Here is a 24,140-nt window from a genome sequence, read left to right on the forward strand (position 1 = left end):
GCAGGCCCCACCCCACGCACAAGGGATGACATCAGGAAGAGGTGGAACAACCTCAGGGGGAAGGTCCGTTCTATGGCATCCAGGCACCAGCTGCAGATCCAGAAGACTGGCGATGGTCCCCCACCTCCTCCCTTACAGCTCACATCATGGGAAGATAAGGTCTTGGTCATCCTGCATCCTGAGGGCTTGACAGGAATACCTGGGGGAGTAGATTCAGGTAAGTCATAACAATAAATATGGCACCAAAGTGTATTGGCATGCATGCTCACTGCTCACCTTTTGCCACCTTCACTGTCCCCCCACTCAACAGTCCAGAGTCCACCTGTCCATATGACCCCTGTCTGGCCTCCAACATGTGAAGTAGACTCACCTGGGGGAACTACATCTCTGTAGTATGGGTGTAGTACAGGGATTAAAGCAGACATATTCCCAAAGCACTGACCACATGATGACAACTATCACATATACAACAAGATTCTGGATCTGCCTGCATGACAGTCAACTAGGTCTTAAGATGACCTAAACCACATCCTGCCCAGACACTGTTTTCACCGCACTGCTGGCAAGGTATGCCAATGACCATCCTCAAAGTGCTAATAAACTCAGATATGCTGAAGCTAGTTGACTGAAATGGAACTAGTATGTTATCTAAATGTCAGGTCGACAGAGTTGATAGCATGTATGCCTGTCACATAAGGAAAATCGGCAAATCCAATTTATACATGGCCTTAGTCAAATGTCACTGTTAACTATAGGAGGTAGATGTTAATATACAACCTGCAACATTATGACCCTCACATCAACAGGTCTACCTGCAACTCAGAATACAAAGACCACTCAAGAGTTTGCCACTACGCTCATGGATGAAGCCCTCAGTGAGGACAACACTCCTGGACGTGTGGACATTGAGGATGATCCTGGCCCATCCGGTCAACCTGGTCAGACGACATCTGGCAGCCTCACTGTGACTACATTGACTCCCCCCAGCCTTGTTGTGTCAATATCTCAGGCAACCAGCCAACCCCTGAGTCACAGCAAAACACCTCCGACAATGGCGGTCCTGGAACCAGTAGTAGGGGCAAGCTGCACCAAGGGCACAGGCACGTGGGGGTAGGGTGCATGGGAGGGATTGTGTGCCCCAGCGGCATGAGGCTGCAGGAGATGGTTCTGACCAGGACATCATCACCCAAGTCTTGGGAGCACGCCTAAGGTGTGATGGGTCAGGTACTTGCCGAACTCAGAGAGATCAAGGAGCTACAGAGGGACTTCCATTGGGAAATTTGTGAACAGTGGAATACCCACAATAACATCATGGCCTCCCAAAAAGGGGTGCTGAGAGATTTCAATACCACCCTAGGTAGGGATTGTCAACAACACTAGACCCCTTCCATTAGCCAGTCAATTCCAGCCCCTTAAACACAAACCACTGCCAGGAAGTGAGCCCTTCCTGATGAAACTCCTTTGTGTGCCACTGATTCACTCTGTTGACTGTTCTCCAACCACTTTCAATTTCCCATGCTAGGAGTACACTGGACTTTGGACTCCAAATGTTGTGGCATCTACTATAATGATTACATCCACCATGACTGGTTCCTTCACTGTCAATTAATTTTCTTTCGTTTAACCTTTCTTTCCTGTGCACATGTAAATAAACACATCTAGCACTAAAACAAAGCCTACTAGCAATTTTAATCAATTTGAGATGTTGAATGTTAAATCCATGTGATGCAAATGATGAATAAATAAGATGGTAATGGAAGGAGGGATCTGTCAGAGGTAGTGGTATGCAGAAGATTACTACCAACACAATGACACAATTGACTAGTCACACCAAAAATTGTATTGCACTGTACACCACATAGGCTGCCAAAATGTCTGGACTCTCATAGCCAAGAATGGCAGAACTATGTTGAGTCACAATAGATATCTCAAGACACTGTCCCCCAGACCACAGAAGAAAGGGCTATGTCAGACTTTGTTCCATAGAATAGGCTAACAAATTAGTGGATGTTGTCACCAGCTTGAGCCTTCTCACATACCAAAACCAGGTCTAACGCCATGACACAGACAGAGGGCAGTACAATAGTCCCTAATCATAGGTCCATCCTATAATAATGAGCAAGCATCTGGTGGTATGATACAAACCTATGCCTGTGTTGTGGCACATGTGCTGTAGCCTGCAATGAGGAAACATTTCAAAAGCTACATACAGGTCATACAGGATCATTGTCAACATAATGCGAAGGGAGAATAGATGGATTGCACTGGATACAACATGTATCAAGGCCATATAATCACACACATGAGGCAATTGGATCAACACACAGCATCAAAAGTGTATTGTGCACTTCAGTATTCCTCCCACCCACTGTCATAGCTGCTTTTGGCAAAGGACTTATCCAATCCAAATCTGTGACCAACATTATTTGGATCAATCCATGCCACTTCATATGTCAGGACAACAACAGCTATATGCCAATATAACAACTCTGGAAATGCCCACAAGGATGGCATGGTGAAGAGCCCTGAATTAAACACAATGCAAGGAGTTTAGGCTGGAAAAATACATACATATGGCCATAACCACATATAAGACATCAGTAGATCCTTTCACATTTCCATTAGACCAACACAAACAAAGAAGATAATGAAGGTATTAGTTTTTTTCTGTTTGGATTTGCAATCACACCTTGGCTGTACATTGCATGGAGTGAGATCCCCTCTCCTTTGTGAAACTACAGTTTCCCATACAATCAGAAAATTCACAAATTATCCCACACTTACACTCAAATTAAGTATTGATTGATGAGCTCTGCCCACAAGTCTTCACCTTCCTCCTCATCACTGTCATCCTCACTTGACATTTCAGGATTCTCACCCTATGGCCCGGCTAGCTCCCCCTCATCTTGTATATATGGGAAGCTCCTCCTTAGAGCAAATTTGTGGAGCATGCAGCAGTCCACAATGATCATACATTCTTTTTTCGGTGAGTAGAGGAGGCCTCCACCAGTATGACTATGCTCCTAAATCTTGCTTTCAGGAGCAGAAAAGCCTACTCTACGACATGCCATGTTCTTCCATGGGCATCCTAAAGTGGACTTTCCCTGGCGTAGTTGGGTTCCTAACTGTTGTCAACAACCATAGACGATTTGGGTATGCAGAATCCCTTCTGCAGCACATATTTGATACAAACACACATGACATATGTGATTTACCAACCAGCCAGGCCCTCTCTGGGTACAGTTGTGACATCAGCTGTGAAATTGGACTGTTCCGCATGATGAATGCATCATGGACTCACCTGGATAACGGGCATAGACCTGTGAAATGTAGTGGTCCGCCAAACAAACAACTTGGACATTGACGGAATGTAAGTTCTACCTGTTCCGATAGACTTGTTCATTGCCATGCAGTGGAACCAAGACAACATGTGGACCAACAATGGCTCCCACTACATTTCAGATGTGTGCTAAACCATAGAAGTCAGCCTTCTCATGGTCAAAATCCTCACTTTGAGAACACCAGATATAGCTGTCCAGGTGTTTCAACATTGCTGAGAGTACATCCTTCAATACAAGACTGAACATAGGCTGGAATATCCCAGCAGAAAGGGCCACGGTATTTTAGAAGGACCCTGTGGCCCGGAAGTGCAACACTACCAGAACTTGTACAATAGGTGGTATGCTATTTGGATGAGAAATGGCAGACTGTAGCTCTGGCAACAAAAAAGCCACAATTGTTTGCTTATTTAGATAGTACATCTGTATAATGTGTCTGTCTTCCATGTCATGAAGGTCTGGGAGTGGATGGTAGACTGGAGGGTGTCTGATCCTTCCCCATCCTGGGTACCTATGTAAGACAAGAAATTAGTATAGTCATCATCCAATTTATTTCTTGCAACATACATAATGCATGTTATTGACATACTGTGACAAGGCATGAGATGATTTGATGACTTGATACTCAGTACATGTTACCACTGTCAATTCCACAGAAGAAACATTTTTCCCATTGCTTTACCACAAATGTGTACACATCCTCTATCTGGACAGCAACAATTTTTTAGATGAAACATGCTTCCCTGATTTAAAATGACTGGGAGGGGGTGTCTGTGAAAACAATAAACTTGCCATATGTGCCTGGCAATGTAGAAAAATACTGTCAAAGTAGAAGGACATACATGACAGGACAAGATCAGCACTTATCAGTTGTTTAGACCATTTTTTGGGTTCTTACGCATTTTTTATTAGCCAAGTACAACATAAAATGCTTTTGAAATGGTGGCTGCCTGACCTACTTCACTGGATACTAGGAACCACCCATGTCTGACGGCACAAGTCGTCATGGCGATAGGCCGTTGCAACCATGATGAACACAGCCATAGGCTAACGTTCTTGCCAGTGGTGGTCTTGGGCCAATGGCTGTGTCCGCTGGTGGTAAGGGCCATATACGTGGCGGACCTGACCGCTGTGTTCTGAAAAATCCCTCACTTGACTCCTGACAGTGCTACCAGCAGGACCTCCATTATATGAGTTGCTGTGTACCACCTCTGGGAACAGTCATGCCATGTCCAACAGGTGATAGGGCCCCTGCTTTCTCCGTAGAGGAGCTGGAGAAGCTGGAGGAGGAGGTCCTACCCCTGTTTGGACAACTCTATGGTGCACCAGAGGAGCAGGTAGGTGCATCATATCCACTTTTGTCCCTGTACTTCACTATATATTCCCTCCTCACAGGCTAGATTGTGCCCATGTGTGCCAAAATATGTAGTAAAAGCCATGGAGCTGCAGTTGCTGTGGCACTGGGAGCCACAGAGTTGTGTTCAGTCCCATAGTCTTTGAAATCGATGTTTAATGCCAGGGCATATCCCACAAAATATCAGCATAGTTAGTGGAGGGCTTGAGCAGGGTGGTGGTTTGGTCTTCAGAGTGGGAAATGTTTGTAGTCTTGTCCATGTACTCAGTGACTGTATGTGCCCCACTTGGGCATTTTGGGCAAAACAGATTGTTCATTGCAATGTGTACTGACATATATATGATTCTGCTATTTTGTATGTGATCTGGATATATAATTTCCTGTCGTATGTTTGTTCATCCACAATGATTTGGAGAGCCATCACCAAGAAGGTGTGGACCCTGAGTGTCCACAGCCTGCAGAGCGCCCACTCTGCAGAAAGAAGTGGGAGGACCTGAGACGCTGGGCCTGGAAGATTGCGGAAACCCAGCTGGGGCTGTCCTCCCAACATGGGTGGGGTGCCCGTTGGACTATGACCTCCCCAATAGCCTGCATTCTGGCAGTGGCCTACACAGGGATGGATGGGCATTTGAGGGCAGCACAGCAGCCACAAGTGGGTGAGTACACAGATAATTCCTGCTTCTCCCATTTCCAGGTGATTGTGTGAGGTACTGACTGCTCCCTCTGACAATTAGAGATGAGCCATCTGTCACACAGTATTTGGGAGATTATTTGTGTCGACATGTCATGTGTATCTTACTGGTGTACCTTGCCTTCTGAACCTGGGACCATGGGGAAATTCACAAAACACTTTGGGCCGTATTTATACTTTTTGGCGCACAACTGCGCCAACGCAGTTGTGCGTCAAAAAATGTAAGGCCGGCTAACGCCATTCCAAAGCGCCATGCAGGCGCCTTATTTATGGAATGACGTTAGCCGGCGGAGCTGCCTGGTGTGCGTAACAAAAAAATGACTTACACCAGGCAGCGCCGGCGTAGGGGAAAATGGAGCTTGGGCGCCAAAAAATGGGGCAAGTCAGGCTGAGGCAAAAGTTTCGCCTCAACCCGATTAGCGCCATTTTTTTTTACTCCCAACCCCCATTGAAATGACTCCTGTCTTAGCAAAGACAGGAGTCATGCCCCCTTGCCCAATGGCAATGCCCACCCCTGGGCATGGTCATTGGGCATAGTGGCATGTAGGGGGGCACAAATCAGGCCCCCCTATGCCACAAAAAAAAAATAATAAAAATACTTACCTGAACTTACCTTAAGTTCCCTGGGATGGGTCCCTCCATCCTTGGGTGTCCTCCTGGGGTGGGCAGGGGTGGCAGGGGGTGTCCCTGGGGGCATGGGAGGGCACCTCTGGGCTCCTTCCGAGCCCACAGGTCCCTTAACGCCTGCCCTGACCAGGCGTTAAAAAATGACGCTAAAACGGCTGGACGTCATTTTTTTTGACCCGCCCACTCCCGGGCGTCATTTTTGCCCGGGAGTGTAAATACGGCGCACATGCCTCGGAGTCATTTTTTAGACGGGTACGCCTACCTTGCATATCATTAACGCAAGGTAGGTGTCCACGCTAAAAAATGCCGCAAACTCCAAGATCTTTGGCGCTAGACGGGTCTAACGCCAAAGTATAAATATGGAGTTAGTTTTGCGTCGGATTTGCGTTAAAAAAAACAACGCAATTCCGGCGCAAACAGAGTATAAATATGCCCCTTACTCTGCAGGGTCCAAAAATAGATGTAGCCACTGCTCATTCATGTACTATTTGTTGTTGTAGTGGGTGTTATTTTCGAGCCAAAAATCACTTCCCTGTAATGTCACAGACAAAAAGGTAATTGTATTATGGATCACTGTCCTCTGCCATGTGTCTGTGCATATGTGTATGCAGACATCTGACACCCACAAGCAAGTTATCCTCAAATTATGATGATTACTGGTGCCTCATTGCAGTCTGTGCTGTGTTGGTGCCCATCACGTAAGTGACATGGCTTACTTGGTGTAACCAGGTTATGAGTTCCCCGGTTAAAGAGGCTGACCCAGCCCTATCTGCCAGTGCCCCGGGGGCACTGGTGAGAGCAGCATCCCACAGGAAAACAACTCGATCCCAGATATCCGGGAGTTAAACTCCTCAAAAGGGGACTTTTGGACACGCACCAGGTGGAACACAGTAGAAACTGTAGAAGCCGAAGGAGAGACGAGTGAGAGACGCCAAACAGCGGAAGAAGGAACCGAAGACGTCATAGCCCAAACCCCAGCAACGCAGATCCTGACGCAACAGACAGACGCACTTTCCCACCACGTCCCTGGAGGGATGTGGCTGTCGCAGGTACGTTCCCGCCTTCATGTCCACTGCAATATTCTACTCGGTAGAGGTGTGGGTGTGGGGTTGGTGGGGAACGGAGCACTTGGGAACATTGGTGAAAGGCCTCTGACATAACGGGCACTTTCAGGAAGACTCAAGAGAGTTGTTGTTTATTTGTTTGTCTTTACCTCACTTATGCATGAACCGCTGATCATCACACTAACCTAACAGATAGGGACTGTGAAGTTAACAGCCCTACAGAGCACACCAATAAGGTTCTCTTAAGGAAGAACCTGGAACCCATTACACGAGCTGGTGATCGCTTGGGAGTTAATAAAAGGGAACCCCTGTATCCTCACCCACCACGCTGTGCCCCCTTACGAATCCTAACCCACAGGCCCCAGAACCCATACTTACCTTCTCTTTTCCTTTCTTTTCCTGCACTTCCCAACATCCTAAACCGCTGTCTCCTCTGGGTCTACTCGAACTGCGGGGACAAATGTCACCGGATGGAAGACCCCTAAAGGAAGGAGAGAATAACAAGTCATAATTATAGAGAAGAATAACAGTCAGGAAATAAGAAAACCTACAAAACATCCAAAGGACAGAAATAAAAGAGACAATAAAAGAGACTCACACTCAGGGTTGGGAAAAAGGGACTAAATCACGTAAAGAAAAGAAAATAACCACGTTGAAGCACGGTAACTTCATCTCGGAGCAATTTATTTTCTTGAACCCTACCAAGCACTATAACCCCACCTCCTACAGTGGTGTCAGGAGTGGGATAGTGACACAAGAAGAAAAGACGGTGCTCATAAAATGGAGGTGAAACCCACAATTGAAGACATGATAGAGCAACTGGCGGAGGGGCAGCGCCACCTCCAAGTAGTGTGGGAGGTACACCAAAGGGAGGCGAAGACAGACCGGGAAACACTCCAAATCCCGCTAAAGAGCCAGGCGACCATTATGGCATATAACCAGCTGCTCCACGAAACCACCTTGCAAAAACTAATGGACACCATAGCTGCAACGAGAGTTCATCTTAATGTACCGAGTTCTGTCCTCCAAAAGTATCAAGAAGGTGAAGATCTGGATGCGTTCTTCACCAGCTTTGAGAGGGTGGCAACCTCCACCACTTGGCCCGAGGAGCGATGGGGACAGTATGTGGCTCCCTTGTTGACAGGTACTCTACAAGCGGCCTATCAGGCGGTTAACCCTGAGGGAACTACCCCTTACTCTGAAATAAAGAAAAGCATATTGGAACGTGTCAGTTTCGTTACAGAATATTATCAGCTTAAATTTAGCAAAACCAAGTGGGGCCCATCAGAAAACCCCCGGGCATTATACTATCGAATGAAGGACTTGGGACTGAAGTGGTTGGGTCCTATAGGTACAGACAGGGAAGATATTATACGAACCATTCTCCAAGAACAATACTTGGAGGCATTACCAGCAGTCACCCACAATTGGATCAAACAGTACCCCAATGTAGACAGTACAACTACAATTGATCTGGCCTGTGCCTATCATCGATCTGCTGATTTCAGACCGGGACCCACCAAAGGAACCACCTCGGCCAGTCGACCTAGCACCTCACTTTTCTGTCCTATACCCAGGAAAAACACCAAAGAAAGTGTAAGCCCCAGAATTGCAGACAAATACCCGAGCCAACAACCCCAATGCTACAGTTGTGGAGAATGGTGGCACATTGCTCGTATGTGTCCCCACAAGGAAGAGAAACCGGAGACTATGGAAATTGGTGTTACCCATGGAAGGGTTACCTTTATGGGGAAGGATAATATGAAATATTTAAAGGACATGGTGGTTAATGAACGTCGGACTACTGTACTAGTTGATTCAGGCTGTAGCCAGTCTGTCATCCGGGCCATCCTGGTGAACTGCCAAACCTTTAACCCAGGTGTTACTGTATCCATGTGTTGCATTCACGGGGATATGAGGGACTATCCTTTGGCTCCTGTCTCCCTTGAATGGGAAGAAAGGCAAGATATCATAAAGATGGGGATCATTGAGCACTTGGTGGAAGAAGTCATTGTGGGCACTGATTACGTACGTTTCGCTGACCTTTTGAAAAGCATACAATGTACCAGTTAGACGGATCCGTGGTGGAAGGAGGCATCTTTCGCTAAAGAACAGATCAGCCCGGGGAAAACACGTTACAAACCCAGTAAGACGGAGAAAAGAGAGGGAAGAAAATTATACCAAGCTAAGGAAGGAAACCAGAAAAGGGTAAATGTAAGAAAAGTTGCGGTTACTACCATTACCCCCTTCGGTAGCCAAAGAGAAGACCCTACCCTTCAACATGCCTGGAGAGCAGCTAAGTCCGAGATAACGGGGGAAGCAGCTCCCTATTTTCTAGTACACAGATACCTCCTTTATAGCATTACAAACAATAACAACCAGGAAAAGAAACAACTTGTAGTCCCAGAACACTATTGCATACAAGCTTTACACTTAGCACATAGCCACATGGGCAGGGGACACTTTGAAAGAGAAAAAAACAGAAGAATACCTGTTTCGTCTATTTTATTGGCCTGGGTATTCTCCCACATCCGCCGCTTTTGCCAGCAATGTCCTAAATGCCAGTTAGTAGACCCAGGTCCTAGAAAGAGGGCACACCTACATCCACTACCCATCATCGAAATTCCCTTCTCACGAATAGGCATGGACCTGATAGGCCCCCTTATTTCTTTCTCAAACGGGTATACCTATATCCTCGTACTTGTAGATTATACAACACGATACCCAGAGGCTATAGCACTCTCTAGCATGAACACCAAGAGTATAGCCCATGCCAAGGTTGGGTTTTTCTCGCGAGTAAGGTTTCCCAAGGAAATTCTAACAGACCAGGGAACCCCTTTTATGTCAAATCTCATGACTCAAATATGTCAGATCATAGGGGTCAAACACATAAGGACCACTGTATACCACCCTAAAACAGATGGCCTTGTGGAAAGGTATAACCACACACTAAAAACTCTTTTGAAAAAAACTATCTCAGAATCAGGCAAAGATTGGGATAAGAAGCTACCCCTAGTCCTTTATGCAATAAGAACTCACCCAGGCCATAGTCCCTTCGAGTTAGTGTTCAGTCGACAGCCACGAACCCTGCTAGATATGGCACAGAGCTGTGGGAGGAAGAAGAAGGTGGGGAAAAAGCACTATTAGAATACACCCAGCAACTCAAATCCCAGATCCAAACCATTTGGGAAGACGTGAGGCTACACCAAGAGAAAGCACAGGATAAACAAAAACAATACTACGACAGGGATACCCAGCTCAGACAACTACAACCTGGAGATAAGGTCCTTATCTTGCTTCCTAGTTCAGATAATAAATTGTTAGCGAAGTGGCAAGGACCGTATAGAGTGCTAGGATTGGTAACTCCTGTGACCTATACGATTGAATTATCAGAAAATCCCCCAAAGAAACAAATGTATCATATTAATCTGCTAAAGAAATGGGAAGAACCTGACAAGGGCCCCCCGATTTTGGCAACAGGGTTTCTCATAAATATGGTAAAAGAACTAGACATTGGGTTGTGTCAAACAGATCAAGAGACGAAACCCAAAGCACCTTACATAAATACTTCCCTCCTAACGGATTAACAGAAGCAAATAAATCTCCTTCTTTCCAAACATAAAACATTATTTTCCTCCAGACCTGCGAGGACTACCCTGACTCAGCACCATATCAAAATCCAAACCGGGAAGGTCATTCGGCTTTGACCTTATCAGATTTCCGAAGCTGGAAAACAAGTTGTAGAGCAGGAAATAGAGAAAATTTTACAAATGGGTGTCACAGAACCCTCAGTTAGTCCAGGGTGTTCCCCAGTCGTTCTTGTACCCAAGCCGGATGGGTCCACCTGCTTTTGTATAGACTTCAGACAGTTAAATGCCATATCACAATTTGATACTTACCCTATCCCACGAGTAGATGAACTCATAGAACGACTTTGAAAGGCGCATAATATGTTCACCCTAGATCTCACTAAGGGATACTGGCAGATCCCTTTGTCACCCAGGGACAAAGAGAAGACGGCTTTCTCCATACTCCCAGATCTCTATCATTTTACTGTACTCCCTTTCGGGTTACACGGGGCACCAGCGACCTTCCAAAGACTCATAGACACCTTATTATGGCATCATAACACTTATGCTGCCGTATATCTTGATGAAAAGCGAAACATGGTCTGAACACCTGACTCATCTAGACAACGTTTTCATCTTATTACAACAAGCAGGACTTACAGCAAATCCCTCAAAATGTTGCATAGCATGCAATGAAATTGCATACCTGGGCTATTATATAGGAGAGGGTCGGATTAAACCACAAATGAACAAAGTAGAAGCTATCCTACGAATACCACCCCATCCACAAAAAAATAATTACGCTCCTTTCTAAGGTTAGTGGGTTACTACAGAAGGTTTATTCCCCACTACTCCACCGTAGCAGCCCCTTTAACAGATCTTTCTAGAAAAGGGCATCCCATGAGGATAACAAGCATGACCCCATCCCAACAAAACAGTTATTCCATCGTCCAAATTAGTCTCACTACTGAACCAGTATTGCATTGTCCCGACTTCCATAAACCATTCCATCTCCAGATAGATGCTTCTGACGTAGACAAAGGCACTGTATTGTTCCAAAAGGACGAGGCTGATAACAACCACCCCATTGTGTTTATCATTCGCAAACTCTTGCCTTGCGAACAAGGTTACCCCATAATTGAAAAGGGAATGTCTGGCGATCAACTGGGCAGTTGAAAGTCTTCAGTATTATCTTCTGGGCCATTCGTTTCAACTGTATACCGATCATGCTCCCCTTATGTGGTTGTCCAGGCATAAAAATACCAATTTGCGCATTCTCCGTTGGTTTATGGAACTGCAACCCTTTACCTTTCAGGTACACCACCTCCCCGGAGACCTGCTGTGTAATGCCGATTATCTGTCACAGTATCCCACCAGCCGGGACTTGGAACAGTCCCCTTCTAGGGGAGGGGTGTGTAACCGGGTTATGAGTTCCCCAGTTACAGAGGCTCACCCCAGCCCTGGCTGCCAGTGCTCCGGGGGCACTGGTGAGAGCAGCATCCCACAGGAAAACAACTTGATCCCAGATATCCAGGAGTTAAAATCCTCAAAAGGGGAGTTTCGGACACACGCCGGGCGGAACACGGAAGAAACTGTAGAAGCCAAAGGAGAGACGAGAGAGAGACGCCAAACACCGGAAGAAGGAACCAAAGACGTCAGAGCCCAAACCCAGACAGCGCGGAGCCTGCCGCAACAGACGGATACACTTTCCTGCCACGTCCCTGGAGGGATGTGGTTGTGCAGGCTCGATCCTGCCTTTATGTCCACTGCAATACTCCACTTGTTAGAGGCGTGGGAGTGGGACCAGTGGGGAACGAGCCACCTTGGAACATTGGTGAAAGGCCTCTGACATAACTGCACTTTCAGGAAGACTCAAGAGAGTTGTTCTTTATTTTTTTGTCTTTACACCACTTATGCGTGAACCGCCGATCATCACACTAACCTCACAGAGATGGACTGTGAAGTTAACAGCCCTACAGAGCAAACCCAGAAGGTTCTCTTAAGGAAGAACCTAGAACCCATTACATGAGCTGGTGATCACTTGGGAGTTAATAAAAGGGAACCCCTGTATCCTCACCCACCATGCTGTACCACCTCAATAATCCTAACCCACAGGTCCCAGAACCCACACTTACCTTCTCTTTTCCTTTATTTTCCTGCTCTTCCCAACGTCCAAAACTGCTGTCTTCTCTGGGCCTACTCGAACTGCGGGGACAAATGTCACTGGATGGAAGACCCCTAAAGGAAGGAGAGAATAACAAGTCATAATTATGGAGAAGAATAACAGACAGGAAATAAGAAAACCTACAGAACATCCAAAGGACAGAAATAAAAGAGACAATAAAAGAGTCTCACACCCAGGGAGGGGAAAAAGGGACTAAATTACGTAAAGAAAATAAAATAACCATGTTGTAGCACCGTAACTTCGGCTCAGAGCAATTTATTTTCTTGACCCCTACCGATCGCTATAACCCCACCTCCTACACCTAGATAATTGTTTGCAGATGTTGCAAACCACTTTCCCTTTGTAGGTGGGGAATGTCAATTGACATGAATCATGTCCCATGATTGTTGCCAACATTCATTGTGCCTACATGTCAGCATGTGTCATTTTCCCTTTAGGAAACAATTATTTTCTGAAATTAAAGGCATGTCCTAGCCATGTTGATGGCATGATGTCTGTATCACCTCACATATATGTGCTTGGATAACTGCTAGTGGAATGGTACATTTGCAATAGTGGTACACTACATGTTTTGTCACAAACAGGAGTGTGTTGGCATTGTGTATTGTCTGATATATACTTTTGTGCATCATAATATGTCATTTGGCACATATAATTGCTGTAGTAACGAAGGATATGACCAGTGTCCCAAGATTGTGGGACCAATCTGTGTTTATCTATTCCCTTAATGTGGCATCATGTTGAAGAGTTTACTGCACATATGTATTGATTGAGGATTGTTTCCTGACATGCATCATGAAGTGTTTTGCATTGATGTTGACATCACATATGTTTGGGTACATGCATTCATCCACAGATAGCTACCATGTTTGGCATGTCCAACATGTGGGTAATGCTGTTGCTTCTCATTGGACAACAGGTTGGAGTCCTTCTATTTGTGATTGTGAGTGCTGTGTCTCTACAACATTCAAAGACAGATGTGTGCTACTGAAACACACAGATGTTGTCATTGCCGTGAGTGTCAGGCATTAGTGATGACTAAACTAGGGCTTACTGATCCTTTGTTGTGTGCATGCTTGAGACATTACTCCATGACTTACTGAAGCTGACATCAATGGTGTTCCTTTCAATGATACATGTAAAGCACTAACAGTACCTCCTTGACTCTATTGTGACAGGTGTCACTTGTAGATCTGTACATTGTTGACATGTGTCCATAATTACATGGGTATCTCTCTTTCCAACACTCTAAGATATTGCACTTTTGTATCAGAATTAGTTGGATGTCATTGAATTCATCCCAAATTGTTGGTACATCATATAAGTGCAAAATGGATGTGTGCATAAACTTGTGTGTGATAATATGGGTGTTTACCTTACCATGGGATACTTTTATTGGCTACATGTTAACTGGAATCTGCTGCATGTGGCACAGCATTGGGGATGGAGAGGTCACCTGGTTGTAGTATGATTGTGGGATTTGCCAGACTTGATCCATCCTATTGTAGCAGTCTGACATCCTGATTTTCTTGTAGGTTACATTGGGAAATACAGATGGCATACAAGCATATGTTATGGCACATGTATGTGCCACTTAGGTGTAGGTTTTTGCTGGGGCCTACATGGTCTGATGGTGTTGTTTGTTATGCAGAGTTGTTATTGAAGTGTACAGGTACATGTTGTGGCCCTATTTCTCTTTCTTTTTGCAGCATTAGCACTGGCAAGCGAAGGAGACGGGGCACAGCTGAGTGTAAAAGGATGTGGCCACGGGACCTCTAGTCATGATACCACTGACAGAGAGGGACCCAGTGGCCTGGAGGGCAAGGGGAGTGCCACGGGGAGATAGGATCCACATCCTCACCTTTGGATTCCTCCTCCAGTGGCTACTCCGGAGTGGTGGTGGAGCCATCGGTGACGACCCTGTACCACCCTTGTCTGCCACCCCAATTCTATCAAAGCCCTCCCTGTTTCTCCCCACCCAGTTGGCCGTGCCCACTTGCACAAGAGGGTGAGCATCTCCTTTGCTGCAGGTACCTCTGCCCCAGCCACTGTTAGCGTTGCTCCACTCAGTGAGGAGGCTACTGACATCCTGAGAAGTATCTCTGTGGGTCAGTCCACCATTGTGAATACCATCCAGGGATTGGCAGGTCAACTCCAACAGACCAATGCATTACTGGAAGGTATTCATGGTGCAATGGCTTCCCTACAGAGATCTTTTCAGGCTCTGGCCTCCACACTGACAGAAGCCCGTCACCCCCCACCTTCCGCCCCCCCTCCAAATCCCGCTTCCTAGTCCAAATCCCCCTTTTCCCCTATCTATCCAAAGCACACAAATGGATCATTAGGCATCTGTAATGAAATCTGTATTTAACCACTGCTGCATCTTGACCACTGACTCAATTTTTTGCTTAACTTAGCTGTAAACACCATGGTGCAGGTATCTGTCCATGTACAACTTATGCAACATGTTTTTCGCTCATGTTTTCACACTTCGTGTTCTTTCTCACCAAGGGCAGTGATATAACATGGAGGACTGAGGGTAAGATAAGGATGTACCAGAAGAATGTTTATGGTACTGTAGGGAACAACTCAGTCTTGTGAGCGCACCTTGGGATGTGGCCAAATCTCTAACGTGCTCTTTCAACACATACTGGTACAGCCAACGTTTGAACAACAGCTTACAATATGGGAGCAGGACTCAAAAAATCATAAAAATTTAACTAGACCTGCAGGTCGAGTAACTTAAATAATCTACTCGACCTAACTGCAATGTACTTGACCCGTAAATGGGTCTCAAATTGTGTGATTCTAGGCAAATAGTTTACAGAGTCACCTTTTTCTTAATTCTCACATGATTGCACCTTCCAATATGTGAGCTAAGCATTTCGTCAATACAAAAAAAAACCTCTTTTGTTTGATTAACTAGACTAAAGTTTGCTGCATGCATCAAAAGAATCTAGCCCACATACTCAAGACGTCTAGCCCACATAACCTAGGACGTCTTTTAATTTATTAACAACATTGCCATCAGGGCAGGAGTGTTTCTCAGTTTGTTTAAACACTCAATTTTAATAAATATATTACTAAACCATGATGTGGTAAAATATTGTCATCTACACACAGTAATTTCCAAAATATTTCCAAAAACCTCTCCACTAACTTGCAGCTTTACTGATAAAATTATATAGTGTATTAACTGTCTGAGAAAATTGGGTTACAGAAAACATATTCTTTGCACACCAACATGTGAAGTATTCTGATTTGTTTTCATCCTATTAAAATATTTTTTCATCTCACATAAATATTTTAAAAAGGCTTTCACAACTACTGAAATATATGTTTAAATGTTTGCACAGTTGACTTAGTCATTTGAAAGTTGGGGGCCAGTGTGAGCCTAATGAACAGAACGTGGTTTACGTACAGCCAATATTAAGATGAAAAGTACAGAGCAACCCACAGAATCTGGCAGGGATTGAAATGCACTTTCTAGAAGTTTATACCCAGCAAGAAGTTAATGATATTATAGATAGGTTCATAGAAAGAGCTGGGGAAACATTACTTACCTGGATGGTGCGATTATTTGACTCCAGAGCCTCTGGAGTAATGTTAGATATAGGAGACGCAACCAAATTGTGTACCGTTAGAACTGACACCACAATACAGGAACAATTTAGGAGTTATCAGGGTCAGCACCAGATTCCCCTACTGCAGTTAGCAGTTGAGGGGTGTAACCATAAGTGTCCTACGGAATCAGATTGGCCATCAAATGATAAAGCCTGGTGCACTCTAAGGGATGCAATGCAGACAATCAAAGAGGAGGGAATGAAAACAACCATTATCTTGAGTAATGCTCTCTGTCTGTTAGACGGACCACACTCTATGTCAGTATGAAAAAAAAGAATTTGCCTCGCTCCTCCAGTCTATAAGTATGTAATCATGACTCTCCTAATTAATCAGACAGGACAGTCTTTGAAAGTCTGCTAGAGGCAGTTCGCAAATTAGGAGAGGTAGGAGACTGGAATAAACCAGAGAGAGTGCTGACTCAGTTGGAACAGGTTGTGAAACTCTTGCAGAGTAAAGGGTGGATGATTAATTCAGACAAGACACAGGAACCCTCTCAAAATGTGTGGTTTCTAGGGATTCAGTGGAATCAGGGACACAGAGAGGTGTTGCTGCAAGCGAACAAAAGATTTTAGACTTTGCCACTCCTCACACTAAGCAGGAGACACAGCAATTCATTGGATTGTTTGGTTTTTGGAGACAGTATATCCCTATTTTGAGTCAGATCTTGGCCCCTTTGTACAAAGTGACAAGAAAGAAACATGAGTTTGAATGGGGTGGACAGTAGCAGTGTGCATTTGATTTGGCAAAGGAGGCAATTCAACAGGCTTTACACTTGTGGCCAGTGCAGAAAGGAGGCATTGAGTTGCATGTAACCTTCAGGGGCAATATGCAAATTGGAGTATGTGGAAAAAAAGGGAAGAACAAGGGTGCCCCTGGGGTTCTGGACTACAAATTACATGAGGCTGGGGAGCGATACACTCCCTTTGAGAAACACTTGCTTGAATGTTACTGGGCTTTAGTGGACACTAAGCAAATGACCCTAAGTCATAATGTGGTTTTGAGACCTGAGATTCCAATAAATCAGTGGGTAATGAGTTCACCTAAAACACACTGCATAAGACATGCACAGGGAGCTAGTATCATACAATGGAAGCGGTACATACAGGACAGGGCTCGAGCGGGACCAGCAGGCTCAGCCGCTCTACATGAACAGGTATCGCAAGCCCCAGTACAGGATGAGGAGAGGGTGTAGGAGGTACCACAGATAAGACAGTTACCAGTGAGATGGGGTTAGCCATTTGAATCCTTGTCCCCTGAGGACAGGAAGCATGTATGGTTCACCATGGTTCAGCCAAATATGTTGGAGCTAAGACACATTGGAAAGCAGTTTCATTTAACCCAGTCACCCAAAAGCTGTTGACCACTACAGGAGAAGGCAAGAGTAGTCATTATGCATAGTTGTATGCTGTGTATCGGGTGTTGAAACAGGAGTTGCCTGGAACTAGCCATATTTACACTGATTCTTGGTTCACTGCCAATGGGTTGGCCACCTGGCTTCCCACATGGTATGCACATAACTGGCAAATTAATTCCAAGGAAGTGTGGGGTAAAGAATTGTAGCAAGAAATTTGGGAAATGCTGGAGCAAAGTGACCTTACTGTGTATCAGGTAAATGCTCACTTTCCCATTGAATCACTAGAAAGCTGGTTCAATTCCCTTGCTGACGACAAAGCCAAAATCTCAGAGGCAGAAATGGCAGTACAGGATTCTGACTTAGTGGGGACGGCTAAATGGGCGACCAAAATTGTGGACACCTGGGAGAGAGAGAGAGAGACTTGCACGTGGGCAGAGATTATAGAGATGCACATTCACCTAGATTTGATAAAAACTGTGATTTTACAATGTCCTATTTGTCAACACACACAACAGAGTTCTGTCCGGCAAACTGTCAAAGGTCAATTGGGGAGAGGGAAGTTACCAGGACAGATATGGCAAATTGATTACATTGGGACACCACCAATTAATCGTGGGGTCAATACGCTTGCACAGTAGTGGACATCTATTCGGGTTACCTGATTGCTGAATTTTCACTAGATATACGTGGTACTAGAAAAGCAGCATTGCAAAAAAGAGCTGCTATTTATTACTTCTTGTTAAAGCATGATCACGGGTGTTCTGAATTTGAAGACGTGTTTCTTAAATCTGTCAGACCGCTCCAAATCCATCCAGTCCCATATTGATACTTTACATGAACTGGTGAAAGGAGTTAAACAAGATGTGGCTAAGGGGTGGTGGGATTGGTTATTCCAGTGGTTGCCCGATTTCTGACAATTACATAATCTCTTGGGTGGGATACTTGTGGTACTTTTTATAGTTATAACGTTGTGTTGCTGTGTACAATGTATACCCAATTTGCTTGCAAAGTTTAGACCCCAAAAAGTTGATTTTAGACTTGTATGTTATGAGAGTCATTGGTCAAAGGGTGGAGAATAATGATATCTGTATTTAACCAGTGCTCCATCTTGACCACTGACTTCATGTTGTGCTTAACTTAGCTTTAAACACTGTGGTGCATCCTCATCGTTGGATTCCTCCTCCAGTGGCCACTCCCTAGTTGTGGTGGAGCCATCGGTGACCCCCCATACCACCCTTGTCTGCCACCCCCCATTCTATCACTGCCCTCCCTGTTGCTCCCCATCCAGTTGGCCGTGCTCACTCACCCAAGAGGGTGGGCATCTCCTTTGCTGCAGGTATCTCTGCCCCAGCCCCTGTTAGCCCTGCTGCCCTCAGTGAGGAGGATATTGACCTCCTGAGAAGTATCTCTGTGGGTCATTCCACCATCGTGACTACAATCCAGGGATTGGCAGGTCAACCCCAACAGACCAATGCATTCCTGGAGGCATTCATGGTGCAATGACTTCCCTACAGAGATCTTTTCAGGCTTTGGCCTCTACACTGACAGCCGCCAGTCACCCCCCATCTTCTGTCCACCCTCCAACTCCCTCCACTCAATCCAAATCCCCCCTTACCCTACCTACCCAAAGCACACAAACAGCGACATTGATTTAATTGCCTTTCGTTGAGCATGAGCAGTGGCATGACATTTGCAAAGGGCTCCATGGCGTCTCCAGATGTGTGAAACTGTCTGCAGGTGAGTGTCTCCCTTTATACTGACTGTTTCTGCCAGCTTCTCCGTGGTGGGAGGACAGCCATGGTCACATTGGTGGTGTGCAACCTTGTAATGAGTCTGGAAGAAACACAGCTCCACCGGCCTGTTTGTGCATCCAGGTGACTGTGGTAGTCTGTGCTGGCTGGCACTGCTTGCGGACTGCTGGCGGTCTTCTGTCCCTGCAACTGCCAAACTCGTAATATGGTGGCCTGCTCCGCCAGACCGTTGGTAGTCAGTCCGCCACCGCCAGCATGGCATTCACGGGACCGCCAAACTCCTAATCAGTTTATTGGTCTGACACACGTCCTTGTGATTCATACAGCCAAAGTAAACAAATGCTTTATTGCCATGGCAGATAAACAACGAAGCGAAAAGCAGTGATGGGTGTGTGGGAGGGGGGAAATCTGTAGATGAGGAATGCAACGGGAGGTGAGAGTTGGCCAGCAGTAAAGAGAGGGAGGTGGTTGGGGATCCAGGGCAAGCATCAACGAATGGGGGCACAGAGACAGTCTGCAAAAGATGGACTCTGATGGAGCACTAAACTTCAAAGTAAAAGGGCATTGGGGTAGCAGGAGGGTCAACCGAGCATGGAGATTACATCAGGGGTCTTAAAAAATAACGAGGAAAAAATACCCCATTCCCTAAAACATCTCAATAAAAATCGAGAGTTTTTTTCTTAGAACATATTTACATACTTCTTTAAGGAAAAGACAAATGAAACCACCAGGCGTCATTCACGTCTGTTAATGATAGACGTGACATCTTGACAAGTTCTGGTACGTGAGGTTAAGTCCAGGATAGGAAAAAGAAGGGGAGGAGACACAGGGTGGAATCTTGTGGATGGACGGTGCTTTCCAAAACAATAGAGTCTCAGCACAAAGTGAGACATTGTTTTATGTACTAACACAAAGAAGTGTGTGAATCTTCCACAAAATGGAAAACAAGGTCTGAGGCGTCATTTTCATTATGTGACATTACTAAAGTAGAGTCACAACACATACTAGTCATATGTATTATGGATCTTACAGGTTTATGAAACGTGATCTTCTGTTGTGCTCAAAAACCTGCCTTGATTTAAAAGCAGTTGAAGTTAGCCTAATCATGAATTAAAAATGTTTGTTTAAGAGTGTAACCTTTTTCAGCTCTGAAAACAAACGCACGGCCGCTTAAAGTTCCTGCTCTCTTAGACTCTGCAGGAATACACAGAGTAGATTGAGATCAAAGGCCCTTTGCCAATCTGTCAAACAGAATAGTTATCTGTTTTTACATGTCTGTCTCTACAAAATATAGCATCTCTAGGGAAATAAAAAGACTGTCCTTTCAAGCTGCAGTGTGCCCGCTCAGTGGAGCCTCGATGGGCAGGTGGGAGCGCTGCACGCGCAGCCTCCAGCCTGCAACAAAATGGCCTGCAGTCATATGTTCCTACATTCCCTAAAGGAATCAACCTATGAGCCAAGTGGCGACTGAAGTCAAGACACGATGGGGCATATTTATACTCTGTTTGCGCCGAATTTGCGTTGTTTTTTTAACGCAAATTCGATGCAAAACTAACTCCATATTTATACTTTGGCGTTAGATGGGTCTAGCGCCAAAGTTCATGGAGTCAGCGTCATTTTTTGGCGTGAACACCTTCCTTGCGTTAATGAGATGCAAGGTAGGCGTTCCCGTCTTAAAAAATGACTCCCAGGCATGTGCGTGGTATTTATACTCCCGGGCAAAAATGACGCCCGGGAGTGGGCGGGGCAAAAAACCCCGCATTTGCGCCTCTTTTTAACGCCTGGGTCAGGGCAGGCGTTAAGGGACCTGTGGGCTCAGAATGAGCCCAGAGGTGCCCTCCCCTGCCCCCAGGGACACCCCCTGCCACCCTTGCCCACCCCAGGAGGACACCCAAGGATGGAGGGACCCATCCCAGGGAAGAAAAGGTAAGTTGTGGTAAGCATTTTTTTTATTTTTTTTGTGGCATGGGGGGCCTGATTTGTGCCCCCCTACATGCCACTATGCCCAATGACCATGCCCAGGGGACAGAAGTCACCTGGGCATGGCCATTGGGCAAGGGGGCATGACTCCTGTCTTTGCTAAGACAGGAGTCATGTTAATGGCGTCTTGGCGCCCAAAAAAAATGGCGCAAATCGGGTTAAGACGATTTTTTTGCCTCAGCCTGACTTGCCCCATTTTGGGACGCCCAAACGCCATTTTTCCCTACGCCGGCGCTGCCTGGTGTACGTCGTTTTTTTTCACGCACACCTGGCAGAGCGGGTCGGCTAACGCCGGCTAACGCCATTCAATAAATACAGCGCCCGCATGGCGCTTCAGAATGGCGTTAGCCGGCGCTAATTTTTTTGGCGCAAAACTGCGTTAGCGCAGTTTTGCGTCAAAAAGTATAAATATGGCCCGATATTTTTCTCTTGCTGTACACCTCAACACAAATGCATGTAGATGGGTGTCACACATGCAAGCACACCCACAAGAGCAGGCATGGAAACAGCCTGTGAATGATGCACTCTGATGGAGTATTACACTTCAAAAGAAAGAAAAAAAGTACATTTGCAGGCGCGTGGACACTGGAAACAGTACTTGGTCAGGACTCCAGGGCTGGACGGCGGAGGCACTGACCATCAAAGTAAACGAGAGTGAGGTGGAAGCCTTAGTGGGAGCCTTGGTGCGAGCCAGCCAATGGTAAGTAAAGTCAGGAGTGTGCCACCTGGGAGCCAGCCAATAGTAAGTATAGTGATGTAGGAGCCATGTGGGAGCCAGCCAATGGTAGCTATAGTTAAGTAAGCGGGGAACCTCTTTTAAGATGTCTTTTTTTTAATATAAAAGATTTCGGAAACACAGCGCAAGCACTGTGCAGGCGGCACCTACACATTCTATTCATTCTTCAAGACTAGTACTATTAAGTGAAGACAGAGGAATATATTAGTGTACTATGCCGCCTTTGAAAAAAATCAGTCATCATGCATGAAGTAACTGGAACACTGTTAGCCATGGTAATAGAAAAAACAGAAACATTTCTGTAAAAACATCCTTAAAATGTCACAACCGCTTCTGCGTTAGGTCTTTGATGAATCCCCACTGGGACGATTTTGAAAAATTGTAGACTAGAGTTAATATATATATACAATACAGTTAGAACCTAAGATGAAAGTTAAGAATTCAGGGCTACAAGTGAATCTCCCAGCAATGTGTTCAGTACTGAAATTGAAATAAAAATGTTGATAAAATTCTGACCACTCTAGAAGAATCTTTACCAATATTGCTTCGAGGAACAAATAATACACAGGTACAATATCCTAAACTACTACACACTTCATTTACGTTTCAGTCCTTGCCAGAGTCCAGAGTAAAAATGAGCCTAGAGAAATGCGTGAATAACTTTAACAGAGTGAGTATGAATAGCTTTTAATTGTAATGCTCTCTACCTATCCATCGGGGCGAATTTACTCCCATGTCAGGGTACTATACTGGGTTAATGTTAATTGAAGTAAATCAATTTACAAGAACAAATTCAGCTTTTGTGACATGCAAGCGAGAGTCTGCACTCATAAATAAAGCTGTTTGCATGTTTATGCTGCTATTAGACAAACAAATGCCTTCGGACCTCTAGCTGTATATTATGGCATGTTCACATTTCCAAACATACATTACAACAATGTACCTTTGTTAATCACATGTACATGCATGCACAAAGTATTACCGTTTGAATTCGCAAAATACCTGTAGGCATGACAAAAATTTGGTGAAACGGCTGCTACAATGGCAGCCATTTATTTTTATTCGTATTCATTCTTAATCCTTTTAAATAAATTTAAATCACACTTTTCTACCAAGCCCGACAGGTGGCAATTTGCCATGTGTAAAGTAGCTTCAGTGTGTTTCCCTTTACAATAGTCATTAGAGTCAAAAGCTCAGACATATAGTAATGGTGACACAGCGCTAACATAATTGTGGCGCCATTAAAACATTCTTAAATGTATTGCTTTCCAGCACACATAGCATATTGGACGAAAGTTGCCCAACGTTAGATTGTTTTAATAAAACGTCATTTAGATGCTGGTCACAGACCAGTTTATTTTTTATTTTTTTAAATGGGTGGAAATGGGTTTTTGTTTAACAGCAGGAGCTCCCTTCAAGTTTCATGTTACTGTTAGCATTCATACGTGTAAACCAACAGATGGGTCAAAATGAAATTATCCCGGAATGTTGACAATCCTAAACGTTTCTTAAAGAAATTAAACACGAAGCACTTTAAAAACGAATTTTCAAATAGAAGGAAACTTGATACTGTTTTAAAAACAGAAACTGTCACTGCAAAGGCTGACACGTGATTTGTTTTCCTTTTATACCATCATGCAATGTCTAAAGCCATTATTTTTCTTTCCATTTTTGATCAAACATTTCTGTTAGCGTGGGGATTGTCAAATAAAAATATATATATATATTTTGCAGTAGTTTCTTATGGACCTGTCGGTCAGCTTGGTCCAGAATCAGACAAAACAAAATCTATCAAGCTAAGTGCAGAAACTGGAGTGCATGCAAGATTCTTCCCGGTGGCCAAAGAGCAAGGTCATATTTGTTCTAT

The 24,140-nt window shown here is 45.0% G+C and overlaps 1 long non-coding RNA gene across 1 annotated transcript in view; it reads right to left on the minus strand.

Annotated features, from left to right (window-relative positions):
- Positions 1 to 2,263: 2,263 nt before the first annotated feature.
- The window catches only part of LOC138260840 (uncharacterized), a 118,291-nt gene continuing 96,414 nt past the window's right edge, over positions 2,264 to 24,140 (minus strand). The window contains exons 2-4 of the long non-coding RNA XR_011199021.1: positions 12,779 to 12,881; positions 7,453 to 7,555; positions 2,264 to 3,849 (exon numbers count right to left, since the gene is read on the minus strand). This is a non-coding gene — a long non-coding RNA (uncharacterized lncRNA). The remainder of the gene's footprint in view (positions 3,850 to 7,452; positions 7,556 to 12,778; positions 12,882 to 24,140) is intronic.

Source organism: Pleurodeles waltl, chromosome 10 (genome assembly GCF_031143425.1).
Source record: "Pleurodeles waltl isolate 20211129_DDA chromosome 10, aPleWal1.hap1.20221129, whole genome shotgun sequence".
Lineage (NCBI taxonomy): Eukaryota > Metazoa > Chordata > Amphibia > Caudata > Salamandridae > Pleurodeles > Pleurodeles waltl.